The sequence below is a fragment of the Nerophis ophidion genome, linkage group LG07 (genome assembly GCF_033978795.1).
Source record: "Nerophis ophidion isolate RoL-2023_Sa linkage group LG07, RoL_Noph_v1.0, whole genome shotgun sequence".
Taxonomy (NCBI): domain Eukaryota; kingdom Metazoa; phylum Chordata; class Actinopteri; order Syngnathiformes; family Syngnathidae; genus Nerophis; species Nerophis ophidion.
In genome coordinates, this window is record NC_084617.1 from 64120774 (window position 1) to 64137082 (window position 16309).

Consider the following 16309-nt stretch of genomic DNA (forward strand, 5'->3'; position numbering starts at 1 on the left):
ATTCAAAGCTCTCACTGATGGAAGGAGGTTTTGGCTCAAAATCTCACGATACATGGCCCCATTCATTCTTTCCTTAACACGGATCAATGGTCCTGTCCCCTTAGCAGAAAAAAAGCCCCAAAGCATGATGTTTCCACCCCCATGCGTCACAGTAGGATGGTGTTCTTGGGATGCAACTCAGTATTCTTCTTCCTCCAAACACGACGAGTTGAGTTTATACCAAAAAGTTCTATTTTGATTTCATCTGACCACATGACATTCTGCCAATCCTCTGTTGTATCATCCATGTATCCATTTTGGTATAAACTCAATCGTCGTGTTTGGAGGAAGAAGAATACTGAGTTGCATCTAAAGAACACCGTACCTACTGTGAAGCATGGGGGTGGGAACCTCATGCTCTGGGGCTGTTTTTCTGCTAAGGGGACAGGACCATTGATCCGTGTTAAGGAAAGAATGAATGGGGCCATGTATCGTGACATTTTGAGCCTAAACCTCCTTCCATCAGTGAGAGCTTTGAATGATTGACCAAATACTTATTTTCCACCAAAATTTACAAATAAATTCTTTAAAATTCCTACAATGTGAATTCCTGGATTTTTTTTTTCGCATTCTGTCTCTCACAGTTGAAGTGTACCTATGATGAAAATTACAGACCTCTGTCATCATTTTAAGTGGGAGAACTTGCACAATCGGTGGCTGACTAATTACTTTTCTGCCCCACTGTATACAAACATATTGAAGTACATAATGCCCCAGCAAACATGATTTTCAGTAATGCACGTGTTGTTTAGCGTGAAATACAGGATAATAAATCAGAAAATATGAGATAGCTGCATGTCCAAAATGTAATCTGGAAATTTGCTGTATTGCAAACCCAGTTTAATTCACAGGTAGCCTCATGATAGCTGAAGCAGAAATGCAATATGTCATGCAAAATTAGTTCACAGAGAATAAGTTTCAGGGGGAAGCAAAATGTTATGAGGGAGTCCATAATGGCAGCGGCAGCTTTATCTGTGCTGCTCTCTCACAGAGACTCTAATTACATTTCACAGATCGTACTACAATAGCTGCTGGTAACCTTTAGTGGATGGGCTTTTCAATAATGCAAAGTACACATTTTCATATCTATTTTTCCCCTTGTGATTCCCATTTATTAATTTGCTGAACACAATAAAACAAAGACTCACGTAATGTGCTTCTTGGCTCAAAAAGCAGCCAACAAGATAAAAATACAAAGCTATTTTTTTCAAGTGATGAAGAATGAGCATGCTGGCAAACTAATAGCAAAAAGACAATTTGCCTTTTAACTGTAACCGTGTCTCGTTTTTTTTTCCCTGTAATATTAAGTCTATTTTTTAATCTCCTTGTTCAAACATAATTTGTTTACTTTTCCACAAATAACCCTGTCATCCCGAATGAAACCTTGTGAACACATACACAAGCATGCATTCATGTTAAGCATTGATCATAATTATTATTGTATTTCGTCACCTGCTGAATAGATGATTATGCTTTTGCTATTACTGTATTCTATAACTGTGTCCTTATCTATAGAGCTTCTCAGTGGCCTTGTGGTTCGAATGTCCGCCCTGAGACTTGGAGGTTGTATGTTCAAATCCCGGTCGAGTCATACCAAAGACTATAAAAATGGGACCTATTGCCTCTCTGCTTGGCACTCAGTATCAAGGGTTGAAATTGGGGGTTAAAAGGCTACTGTAATGAGATTTTCTTATCTAAACGGGAATAGCAGGTCCATTCTATGTGTCATACTTGATCATTTCGCGATTTTGCCATATTTTTGCTGAAAGGATTTAGTAGAGAACATCCACGTTAAAAGTTCAAAACTTTTGGTTGCTATTTCAGATGTAATGAGACACATTTACTAGGATAATTCTGAAAGATCCCTTATCTGCATAATTTTTAATAATGTTTTAGTGAGATTGTGAAGATTGTAAAAGACATACCTTGAGGTTGGATGGCAGCGGTGAACATGCAGTATCTCAGCGAGAAGCCGAGGAGCCAAGCTCACAGCTGCCTTTTTTGACAGCTGCTACAGGACGACGAATAATCCAATGACGTCTCCGGTAAGATATATATCACAATTATCCCATTCAAAAACATGCTGGTTGACGTAGAGAAAACATGTTCACTTGACCGCTCAGCTTCAAAACAAACAAAGAAAACAAAGAAACACTGGCTAAAGACAGCTGCAATCCACAGCTTTCCACCAACAGCATTGTTCTTTATAGTCTCCATTATTAATTGAACAAATTGCAAAAGATTCAGCAACACAGAAGTCCAGAATACTGTGTAATTATGCGATTAAAGCAGACGACCTTTAGCCGCTAGTGGTGCAGCGCTAATATTTCCTGACAGTCAATGACGTCACGCGCACGCGTCATCATTCCGCGTCATTTTCAACAAGAAACTTGCGGGAAATTTAAAATTGCAATTTAGTAAACTAAAAAGGCCGTATTGGCATGTGTTGCAATGTTAATATTTCATCATTGATATATAAACTATCAGACTGCGTGGTCGGTAGTAGTGGGTTTCAGTAGGCCTTTAAAACACCAAAAGATTCCCGAGCGCGGCGCACGCTGCTGCTCACTGCTCCACTCACCTTCCAGGGGATGAACATGGGGATGGGTCGAAGGCAGAGGATACATTTCACCACACATAGTGTGTGTTTGTGTGTGTGTGTGTGTGTGTGTGTGTGTGTGTGTGTGTGTGAGAAAATCGTTGACTTAACTTAATGCAAGTATAGCAGGTGCCAGATGGTGCCCTCGACTCTCAATCTGTGAACCCAGGTTCAATCCCAGGCAGTGAAAAGGGTGGATTTACACGGGTTAGTTACATTGGAACCATGACACGGATCCGGGTAAGATTAAGTGGGTGTGAGTGTAACAGATGTCAACTGGGGTTTTTTAACTTGTTGCTGACACGCTTGACCCTCAATTAAGGGACCTGGCTTTGAGCCTCGGGATGGACACAGGCGCTGAACCAGGTGGGTTGTAATGTCACACAGTGGCCAAAAATAATGCAAATTATTGTTAAATAAAACCCTCCACCTTGTTTTTAATATATACTTAGGCCTACTATGCTATTGTGTTTTATGTTATGGCTTGCTTACAGCGTGGTCACTACGTGATCACTTACGACCGCTAGACAATTCTAGATGTGGATAGATCGGGCCGTTTTGGACTGAAAGACGTGTGCTTGCTGGACCTACTAGCTAGCATGGGAATACTTCGAAGGCTACATCCAGCAGCATGTGAAGCAGCGGAGTATAAACCAGCGGAGGCCGTCAAAGGAACAGACACAAGCGGTGTGATCGGAAGCAAGCGGGGCTAAAAACAAAGCAAAAGCCTAATCCCCACAGAACATTGCTTCCCTCCATCCTGAAGCCGGATTTAAAAGAAAGATGCGAGCCTATTGGCGTAGGTAAGGAGTCTGTTAAATTAAAACAAGTTTTTTCTGCTTTGACTGTTTCAGAGTTGGACATACGTTCTACTGCGGTGGCAAATTATGATGCGTTCAGTTTATCAAGGCACCAAGCAAACAATCGGAACATGCGTTCTACTGAGGTGGCAAATGATGATGCGTTCAGTTTATCAAGGCACCAAGCAAACAATCGGAACATGCGTTCTTCTGAGGTGGCAAATTATGATGCGTTCAGTTTATCAAGGCACCAAGTAAACAATCGAAACATGCGTTCTACTGAGGTGGCAAATTATGATGCGTTTAGTTTACCAAGGCACCAAGCAAACAATCGGAATTTGCGTTCTACTGAGGTGGAAAATTATGTTTTGGTGTGGTTTCCTGCTGGGTCCACTGTGGACGGGACTTTCTCTGCTGTGTTGGATCCACTTTGGACTGGACTGTCACGGTTGTGTTGGATCCACTATGGATTGAACTTTCACAGTATCATGTTAGACCAGCTTGACATCCATTGCTTTCGGTTTCCCAAGAGGAGGGGGGATTGCCCACATATGCGGTCCTCTCCAAGGTTTCTCATAGTCATCATTGTCACCGACGTCCCACTGGGTGTGAGTTTTCCTTGCCCTTATGGATGTCGTTGTGGTTTGTGTTGTGGTTTGTGCAGCCCTTTCAGACACTCGTGATTTAGGGTTATATAAATAATCATTGATTGATTGATGTTGGTCATTGTGGCACTACTTGGACAGCCAAGTGTGTTCTGATGTGTTACTTGTTGAACAAAGAACCTTTGCTGTACAGTACATATTTCTTGGACTATGGGACAAAGCTGGAGAACACAGAGTGTATCCACACAAATGCAGAAAGAATACATATGTACAGTTTTCACTGTAATGTAAATAACCCTGATCCTTTGATCCAAATCCAGTATGGCAGCTGCTACAAGGGATTTTTAATTGAATGATTATTGTATTAAAGAGTTGCTTTAATGGAGCGTGCACCTCCACAATTATTTCTGCTTTAACAACCTGAACCCTGGGCAGGTCTTTAAAGCCACAGGCGTTTGATTCCCTTCCAAATGAATGCCTTCATCCAAACCAGATAGTGTATACTATTTTTAAGATAGAATGGTATTTATTTCATAAATATGAGCAGTACATTGTGACTTCAGTCTGACTTGTGTTAGTTTCAATGTAATTATTTGTATTCCCTCCAAACAGAATAAAACTGCAATTGACCCAGTCCAACTTAATCCGTGGATATGTTTCACCAGAAAGGCTCAATATTTACAAGGGCAGATCCTTTATCTCAAAATAATCAGTGAGTTTAAGAGGTATTAGTGTTGGAGAGTTGATGACCACAGAATCATTCATAAGAGAATATGTGATATCTTAACATAGTTTGTCTGGCACATGATATGAAATGATCTAAAGAAAACACACATAAACTTGAACAAGGACTAAAAGGTGGATTTGCTGGGATTGTCTAGTTAATTATTATAAAACAATGGCCAATGACTCCCAAATTGATGGAGACCCGACTATTATAATATAGTGTTGTTTTTTTTTTGTTTGTTTTGTTTTTTAACAAACTGGGTGTAATGCCGTGTGTAAACATGTGTTGTTATTCTGCACCGCTTTGTATAAGACTTTCATATTTTTCATTTAAACACGTATAAGGGAGAATGAGTCGGGTGGCCGTGGAAGTGCTAAAGAGCCTGGTGTAGCTGAATGTATGCATTTTGATTGAACGATAACATAATCTGTATCCAGTCTATCTATTTACAACATCATTTTTATTTTAAAGGAGAACATTATCACAATTTCGGAAGGGTTAAAACCAATAAAAAATCAGTTCCCAGTGGCCTATTTTATTTTTCGAAGTTTTTCTCAAAATTTAACGGCTTCAAAGTGCCTATTTTTAACCGTCGTTATATCCATCCTGTGACGTCACAGCGTGACCACACAGAAACAAACATGGCAGATAGCACAGAAAGGCATAGCGATATTAGCTCGGATTCAGACTCGGATTTCAGCGCCGTAAGCAATTCAACAGATTACGTATGTATTGAAACGGATGGTTGGAGTGTGGAGGCAGGTAGCGAAAAATAAATTGAAGAAGAAACTGAAGTTATTGAGCCATATCACGACACACAGCGGCACGGGAGGAAGCGAGGACGAATTTGGCGATCTCCTTCTAACCAACGATTGGTAGGTGTTTGTTTGGCATTAAATGTGGGTGGAGGGGAAGGCTGGATGCAAATATAGCTACAAATGAGGCATAATAATGCGATATGTACATACAGCTAGCCTAAATAGCATTTTAGCATCGATTAGCTTGCAGTCATGCCGTGACCAAATATGTCTGATTAGCACACTCCGCATAAGTCAATAACATCAACAAAACTCACCTTTGTGCATTCATGCACAACGTTATAAGTCTGGTGGACAAAATGAGACAGAAAAAGTAGTGGCATGAATCAAGTCTTGGCCAACATATCCAGGGGGTTTACCTCGCTCGTCTGCGGGAAGAGACTGCTGTCGTCCCTGAAAAACTCGCACTCCGGCAGTTTCAGTGGTGGTCTATTTTCCAATATTGCAGATTTCTTTGACTTTATCGTTGGAAATGCATCTGCTTTGAGTGTCGCAGGATATCCTCACATTCTTGCCATCTCTGTCATAGCATAGCTGTCGTCGGTAAAGTGTGCGGAACAAACAAGGGGACTTTCGCATCTTTTGGCCACTGTTGCAACTTGAATCCGTCTCTGTTCGTGTTGTTACACCCTCCGACAACACACCGGCGAGGCATGATGTCTCCAAGGTACGGGAAAACAGTCGAAAAAACGGAAAATAACAGAGCTGATTTGACTTGGTGCGTGTAATAAGATTGAGAAAATGGCGGATCGCTTCATGTTGTGACGTCACGGGTGAAAGGTCATCGCTCCGACAGGCTATCAATTGAAGGGCGTTTAAATCGCCAAATTCACCCTTAGAGAGTTCGGAAATCGGTTAAAAAAACATAAGGTCTTTTTTCTGCAACATCAAGGTATATATTGACGCTTACATAGGTCTGGTGATAATGTTCCCCTTTAATGCATCCTGGTATAGGACAGGAGTCAGCAACCCAAAAAATGACTATGTGTCGCAGGCTGACACAAATCTTTGTTGACAGAAATGTTGAAATGTAATATTTATTTTACACATTTTACAACATTGGAAAACATTAGTAAAAGTTCTCAGAAGGTGAGAAAACTACTGGAAATAACACAATAATGTCTTAAAATGGCCAAAGGTATAGATGTGTGTGTCCAAGTTAAAGGAAACGGCAGGCTGTCGTCTTCTATTGGATTTATTACGATCTTTGCAAACTGGGTTACGTTTGGAGTGGTCCGGAACAACATGGCAAACTAACAGCTATCAGAAATGCAGCCAATATTACATACAGATAATGTGTCATGAGACATGGAAATTAAATGAGCTCAAATATACCTACAAACGAGGCATCGTGATGCAATATGTACATACAGCTAGCCTAAATAGCATGTTAGTTATTAGCTTGCAGTCATGTAGTGACCAAATATGCCTGATTAGCACTCCAAAAAGTCAATAACGTCAACAAAGCTTATCTTCGTGCATTCACGCACAGTATAAAATGTTTGGTGGACAAAATAGGACAAAGAGAGCGTGGCATAAAACATGTATTTCTGCGGCGATTTGGTAAAGAGCAAATTGTTGTTGTATTGCACTGCTTGAAACATAGTACTACCCTGTATAATATTAACCAGCTAAGGTCAAAAACACAATCAAACAGTATAAAAAAAATCCATGAATAACCAGTTGAAAACAATTGCAATATCTCGTATAAACTAGGGTTGTACGGTATACCGGTATTAGTATAGTACCGCGGTACTAATTAATTATATTCAGTACCACATCGCCTCTGAAACGTACCAGTCACTACACACCGTAGCTCACCGCCGTAAAAATGTAAACAAACGGCATTGGTGGATCTACACCTAACATCCACTGTAATGGTACAAAGTACAGGAGCGTTTCTGGTCGATACTACTATGATTATGTTGATATTTTCTGGCATCACATCTTCTTTCGGTTTTTTCTAATTTATATTATGGTTAAAAACTCAGGAAATATGTCCCTGGGCACATGAGGACTTTGAATAGACCAATGTATGATCATGGTATCGGCTTGATACCCAAATGTGTGGTATCATCCAAAACTAGTTTAAAGTATTTAACAACAGAAGAATACATTCTTATTAGATTTGAACAGAAGTATTGATAGAAAAAGAGTAAGTAAGCAGATATTAACAGTAAATGAACAAGTAGATTAATACAAACCCCGTTTCCATATGAGTTGGGAAATTGTGTTAGATGTAAATATAAACGGAATACAATGATTTGCAAATCCTTTTCAACCCATATTCAATTGAATGCACTACAAAGACAACATATTTGATGTTCAAACTCATAAACTTTATTTTTTTTTGCAAATATTAATAACTTAAAATTTCATGGCTGCGACACGTGCAGAAGTAGTTTGGAAAGGGCATGTTCACCACTGTGTTACATCACCTTTTCTTTTAACAACACTCAATAAATGTTTGGGAACTGAGGAAACTAATTGTTGAAGCTTTGAAAGAGGAGTTCTTTACCATTCTAGCTTGATGTACAGCTTAAGTTGCTCAACAGTCCGGGGTCTTTTTGTCGTATCTTACGCTTCATAATGCGCCACACATTTTTGATGGGAGACAGGTCTGGACTGCAGGCGTGCCAGGAAAGTACCCGCACTCTTTTAATACGAAGCCACGCTGTTGTAATAGGTGGATTGGCATTGTTTTGCTGAAATGAGCAGGGTCGTCCATGATAACGTTGTTTGGATGACAACATACTGTATGTTGCTCCAAAACCTGTATGGACCATTCAGCATCATGTGTAAGTTACCCATGCCTTGGGCACTAATACTTCCCCATACCATCACAAATGATGGCTTTTGAACTTTGCGCCTATAACAATCCGGATGGTTATTTTCTTCTTTGTTCCGGAGGACATCACGTCCACAGTTTCCAAATATAATTTGAAATGTGGACTCTTCAGACCATAGAACACTTTTCCACTTTTCATCAGTCCATCTTAGATGATCTTGGGCCCAGCGAAGCCGGTGGTGTTCCTGGGTGTTGTTGATAAATGGCTTTCGCTTTGCATAGTAGAGTTTTAACCTGCACTTACAGATGTAGCGACCAACTGCAGTTAATGACAGTGGTTTTATGAAGTGTTCCTGAGCCCATGTGGTGATATCCTTTACACGATGATGTCGGTTTTTGATGCAGTACCGCTGGAGGGATCAAAGGTCCGTGATATCATCATTTACGTGCAGTGATTTCTCCAGATTCTCTGAACCTTTTGATGATTTTACGGACCGTAGATGGTAAAATCCCTAAATTCCTTGCAATAACTCGTTGAGAAATGTTGTTCTAAAACTGTTCGACAATTTGCTTACAAATTTGTAACCCTCGACCCATCCTTGTTTGTGAATTACTTAGCATTTCATGGAAGCTGCTTTTACACCCAATCATGGCACCCACCTGTTTCCAATTAGCCTGCACACCTGTGGGATGTTCCAAATAAGTGTTTGATGAGCATTCCTCAACTTATTTAGTATGTATTTCCACCTTTGCCAACTTCTTTGTCACGTGTTGCTGGTATCAAATTCGAAAGTTAATGATTATTTGCAAAAAATAAAATATTTGTCAGTTTTAACATTAAATATGTTGTCTTTGTAGCATAATTAACTGAATATGGGTTGAAAATGATTTGCAAATCATTGGATTCCGTTTATATTTACATCTAACACAATTTCCCAACTCATATGGAAACGGGGTTTGTAATAAATGTTCCACTACTTGTCCTTAACAATTTTGATAAAATAATAGAATGGAAAATTACACAAAATGTTACTGCATATGTCAGCAGCTAAATTGAGAGCCTTTGTTTTCTTACTTATTAATAAAAGACAAGTTTTCTCATATGTTCACTATTTTATTTAAGGACAAACTTGCAATAAGAAACTTATGTTTAATGTACCGTAAGATTTTTTTGGTTAAAATAAAGCCAATAATGTATTTTTTTATGGTCCCCTTTATTGAGAAAAGTATCGAAATAATTTTGGTCCCGGTATCGGGAAAACACTAGTATAAACCCGATATACTCTCATTGTTTTTATGAGCATAACCAGTGTTGCCAACTTAGCAACTTGTTCACTTTATTAAAAAAGTAAAAAGTGTTGGGGTAAGATAGACCGATTGTTCATGCCACAATTTTGAATATAATAATTAATTTCACATACAAGACTGTGGAAAACAAGGAAGCATTGTTGATAGCGTTCTAGCTTTTTGTCACTCCTTTTGTTCTTCAAGAGCCCCACCAAACTGAAACCACTCAGTCGCTCACTCTCCTGTCCACTCTGAAATCCATCAGAACACATCTGTGTCAGAGTCGGTGAGACTCATATTCGGGTGCACTGAGTTGTCCATGTTCACCCAAGCACCAATGGACCTCCAATGGGAAAATGCTTGGCTGCAGAGATACCTGCTTGAAATTAAATTCTCCACTTGGCTGACTAGGGTGACTGGTCCTGCTCTGCCGGCTCGTTCCTTCATTATTCCTGGGCCGATAACTGAGTGAACTGGATGTCTTGTCTGTTTAAAGCCAGCTCAACTGCTTCATGGGAGGAACAGGCTTGTCACTCTTCTGTGGAACACACTGTATTACCATCCCCGCTTCATTTATTTGACTCGAATTCCATACACCCATCACACCACCTGTCCCCAAAAGACACTTGTAATTCACCGCTGCTCAACCTTCTGCATCTTTTACGAAACTATTCAAAATAACCTGTCGAGAATTTTCATTAAAATGTCATTTATATGTCACCCAGTTGATTTAGATTGGAAACAATAAAGGTGACCTTAATTGTACTTTTCTTTTTTTTTTTTTTTTTACCACACACAGTTCCTTGCAGAACCCTGCATGTGGTTAAATTCTCCAATTTTGTATAGGTTGTCACGTTTGCTTGCTTTGCTTGTGAACAGACACAAGGAAAATAACTCCCAAAATGATGATTTAACATTAAATTTACTAACACTGAGTAAATGGTATCTTAAATAGTAACTGCACTTTTTTGGTAGTTTGCCTATCATTCACAATCATTGTGAGAGACAAGAACAGTAGATATTTTTTTCTTTTTTTAGGATTTTAAGGATGATAACAATTGCTTGGAGAATGTGCCTAATGGTAGTTACCGTTGTAGCCTTAAAAGCCAGAACAACCACAAAAAATACTCTAACGTTTTTGTATACACACCGCAAGTATATATATATACATAATGTAGGAAAAGACACGTGCATAACAATATGTAATAAGTACAATATTTACTGTATTTTTTTCATTTTAATCATTGCCAGAAAGTAATTCTTCTGTGCATTTATTTTTGTTTCCATAGCAGCACTGTTGCCATTCGTTGCCCGGATCATCACATATTGTTGCTTTGGTCCTATTTCATATCGCATTCTGTTATTTGACGTCCTTAGTTCCTGTTTTGCTCTGTCACCATGGTTTCATATTGTTTCCACGCTAAGCTCTATTTTATTCCTAGCTTCCATGCTAGTCGTTTTGTTTTCCCTTTTTGTGCCTTCGTGCCAAGTGTTTGTATTTCCGTTCGTTTTCCGAGCTTTCCATGCTAGCGCTTTTGCTTGCCTTTCTGCTTAGCACCAGTGGTTTGTTCTAGCCTGTTTTATTAGTTTAATAAATCCTTTATTTCTTTCCTCAAGCTGTGTTCTTGCCCGACGCATCCACGGAGGAACACATCCGGCATCGCTATGCCGCAAAAGCCTCACAAGCACACTTCCGACTTCTGTCGACAACCGTGAGTCCTATTTCCCGAAACAAACGCGAGTGCGTTTTCTAATCATGGCAGACTTGGTAATAGACATCGAATAAGACTATTTTTGGACAAATGAAGATTCACAATATTATCTTTTTAAAGCTGAATATACTGAGGATGAACTACTGCTACGTAGGAGAAGACAGAATCCGAGAGAGTGAGGTAAAAGTGACTTTGGCGCTGTAAATGAGGAACTTGACCCATGCTATTTCGACATAAATGGAGTGCTTACCCACACTTTAATTTTGTACATAAGACATGCAAAACATGCATATGCTGTCTGGCTTGCTGTGTACAAACAAAACGTGAAATGTGGGCAAATACTTTACAGACACTGTAATGTGATTATTCATGTCTTTCAGTCAAAACTGAGTGGTGTTCTATCACATTGTATTGTGTATTACAAACTCAAACACGTTTCATGCTGACGTAGAAGCTAGCTTATCTCTTTCCGTAGCTAGCTTTTATAGCTAATACCGAAGCATGCCGATGTGTTACTACGCTATAAAAAAAGTTCCTCAGTGTTCACTCTTACAATAACAATGTTGTAACAGCTTTGTTATTATATAAGTTACAGAATGTAAATAAAGTAGTGTTGACGCTTTTTAAATGCATTTTAAAGCGATTTTCAGGTAGAATTGATTGCTCCCATTTGCTGTGTTGCGATTCACCAAGACTAAGACAATTGTTACATGTTATAATGCACAAAAAAACAAAAAGCTTTTGGATTCTTGTTTCTCATAATTATTGTGAATGATGGGCAAAATAAAATGGAAAAAAGTGCAGTTCCCCGTTATAGGGGTCCTATCATGACCTTCATATTGGTGTACAAAACATGTAATGTTGGTTCTTTGGTGAAAAATGTAAACAGACTTCTTTGGCCTTGGGCTGCATCTTGTGCATTTTGTCATGTATTGTACACGATGCGCGTAAGTCCATAATGCGCTAAATGGCTGACTGAATGATTGTGTGTGTGTTAATTGTGACTCCTTCAACGATTTCATTGGTCTGATATGACGAGGCTAAATAAATTGTCAGCATTTGAAGCTTGCGAACCTGTAAACATCCATAAATTAGCCGCAACATGGTATTAAGCGCAGGGTTCAAACCAATAAAAAAGAAAGGGATTATAGTCCAGAAATGTTAGTGGTTTGTCCAGAAATAAAAGAAATATAAAGCCCGGATTTTTTAAACCGAGACTTTCGGCTTTGTTTGCTACTGAGGGACACAACACAATGGAGGTCAAACAAAAATACTGTTTAAAAGGTTACAATGAAAATATAATTAAAAGTTAATTCTATTTCTTTTTATTATTACTAATCTGTGAATTCTAAGTCACCTGGTGCTATAGTGCCATAATATATATGGAGCTTATGTACGCTGAGCTGGAATCAGCTACATATGTATGGTGAGTACTCTAGTGAAATCAAGGTGTAGGGTATCGAACTGTTTCACCTTGTGCAAACATTTTTTTTTTGTCCTGTCCAGGTACTCAGGCAAATCATATAGTTGATGTAGATGCCCATTTCGGCTCTACAAATTCACTTTACAAAAGAGAAGTGTGGGATACTTCTCTTGTTGCCTTATTTGTATTTGACTTTATTAAATGGATTTATGTTATTATTTGGTGCAGCTGAGCCAGAGCAGTAAGGGATGAAAAGAGAAAAAAGGGAAAACAGAGGGGAACATTGCAGGGACAAGAGGGGGATAAGACAGAGAGAAAACAACAACAGCAAAACCAACAATAACAACAACAACAACAACAACAACAACAGAACAACATCAACTAATAGGATATGTACAAATATGATCGTAAAAGTGACAGCAAAGAAGCAGTTAGTGAAATAAATATTAATAACACAGAAATTACAATGACCATTATTACACTACAAGTGGAGCAATACAAACACCAAAAGAAATAGCACTATTGATAGTGAATAATAATAATTACCTTTATTATCAACAATACAATTGTTTCGAATGCAAAAATACATATATGTAATGATAACTTGAAATCCAAAAATAAAGCAGATACATGGTGGGGAAGAAAGAGAAGCCAATTATATTAACCTTGTAGATTGTTATAGAAACAATAGGTTAAGCTTTGTTACCCAGTTTCCCCTAGGGCAGGGGTCGGCAACCTTTATCACTCAAAGAGCCATTTTGACCCGTTTTACAAAATAAAGACAACAATGGGAGCCACAAAACTCTTTTCAAATTTAAAATGAAATAACACAGCGTACAAAGTTGTTTTTTTTTGCTTTGTGCTATGTATAAACCAGGGGTCTCAGACACTCGGCCCGCACATTTATATGAAAATGGTGTATTAGAGCGGCCCGCCAATTTTAATTGAATGCCGCTTGACAACATCACAATTGCCAACCATCCCAATTTATCCGGGAGACTCTCAAATTTCAGGGCAACTGTTCTCTCATATGTCTGCTGATTTTCACCCAAACGACAATATTAAGGGTGTTCTTTTATGATATTGTGCTTAACACCCTCTACAAACGTAACAAACAGCTTGTCAGCCCATTTATATATTGTATGTGGCTTCTGCAGACACATGTGAGTGACTGCAAGGCATACTTGTTCAACAGCCATACAGGTCACACTGAGGGTGGCTGAATAAACAACTTTAACACTGTTACTACACCAAACAAGAATGACAAACACATTTCGGGAAAACATCCGCACCGTAACACAACATAAACACAACAGAACAAATACCCAGAATCCCATGCATCCCTAACTCTTCCGGGATATATTATACACCCCGCCCGCCCCAACCCCGCCCACCTCAACCGATGCACCTAGGGTGGTAGCGGGGGTGCCCGGAAGAGTTAGGGATGCATGGGATTCTGGGTATTTGTTCTGTTGTGTTTATGTTGTGTTACGGTGCGGATGTTATCCCGAAATGTTTGTCATTCTTGTCAGACACTTGAGCGAGGTAACGGCAGCCGCACTTTACATGTGACCGGCCAGCACTCAGTTAGCATGGTATAAAGGCGCACGCGACGGCATGTTCTAGAGAGCATTAATGTTATTGTCATCACGGCACGCCTTCAACATTGTTGTCCGGATGGAAATCTGAGAATATTGTCCACGGGAGATTTCAGGGAGAGGCATTAAAATCCGGAAACCTCCCGGTAAAATGGGGGGGGTCGTCAAGTATGCAGCTGAGCCACATCGGAGTGATCAAAGCTGCGGGTGATCGGAGCTGCGGGTTGCCGACCCCTGCCCTAGGGCAACAACGTTGATATATATTTAGTGAAACGTGATGATATGCATGAGTGCATGTATGTATATGTACTTGTATATGTACAGAATATGTATATGTATGCTAGTACAGTGAATGTATATGTATGTTTTTACATTTAATATGCGTGTGGATGTGCAAACTTTGAGTGTGTAGGTATGTACTTTATTTGTGTATGTATGTGGTACATGGTAATTTTAAAGGTAATTACAGCTACCTGGTGGCACCACCTGTAATTTTTTTTTTTTCTGAGCGTAAACAAAATGTCTCCATATAGCAAGAGGTGTTTATTTGTTTCATTGGACAATATATATGCAGGTCATTTAACGGCCAACGCCCACTCCTTTTGTGTAACCACAAAGCCAATGGCAACGTGGGACCAAATGCCTTCCAATGTGACAATTGATTGTTTTTGAGCTTGCTGCTGGTTGACCTTATAATTGGTATAATTCTTCACATGTACATACGTGTCATGACAAGATGGGCTTCAGCATCGCGGTAATGCTGCGGCCTGTAGTTCAACCTTTAGATCAATAATGTATTAAAAAAAAGGGATTATTGAAATAATAGAAGGGTTTGCACAGTGAAAGAAAGGCACGACATGAAAAATGCGCCAACAAAAATGTGCGATTCTGCGCCAGACATTCTTTAATAAATGCATTGTTTTAATGCCAGGGCTCCACACAAGGGGACAATGAACATCGGAGTGATGTGAAAACGCTGGGAGCCAACAATGGATGCAACATAAAGCAGCACCTGAGTCCAAATGAACTGCAAAACCAAATGTGCGAAACACAAATGGTTCATTTTCTCTTATTTGGATAGCAGTCAGCATGTTGATGGAAGTTGTGATAAATCTTGCAGCGCTTTGTCTGCACAGGCCGTTGTGTGCGGCGTATGATGAGTATATAACATGTGGCAATCTGCGGTTTCCTGCTGCTATCTTTTGCTCTTGGATCTTGGTGTTTTGACAGTGTTAGAGAGGGAAACAGTCTGTGAGGTGTCAGGTGAAGACTATAAGTGACAGATTTGGAGGGGAAATCAAGAGAAGACAAACAGGCGGCTAAATGCCGGGGAAATGCCTAGGCTCTCAGACAGAAGGCGATAAGTGCTGTTGACACGGACATGACAAGCTAGCAACAGTAAACCTCAGGACACACAGTCCCACCGGAGGCACATGAGTGGACACGATTGTTGATGACTGATGAATGTGCTTAACAGCTCTTATGAATGAAAATAAATGTGGGAAGCCTTATAAACAGCAACGACACATATGGGACTAACTGACTTTCCATTGTTTTTGTGGTTGTTTTTTTGTTACGCAACAATCATCCTTTGCTTTTGATTAGGGTTTGACTTTGTATTGACTGAGGCTATGTCTACACTAAGCCAGATAACCCCTCAAACGAATAATTATCTAGCCTAAGCCTCGTTTTAGCTACACTAAATCAACGTTTAAGGTCCCCATTGTCAAGACGTGGGAGTCGCAGCTTACTGTGAGGTTTGTTCTCCCGGGATGCAAATGGACCATTCCGGACCAGACATGAAAGTAGGAACATATTTAATTGTTCACAAGAAAAGCGTGCCGTTCACACGATAAATAAATGATACATGGGTTGTACTTGTACAGCGTTTTTCTACCTTCAAGGTACACAAA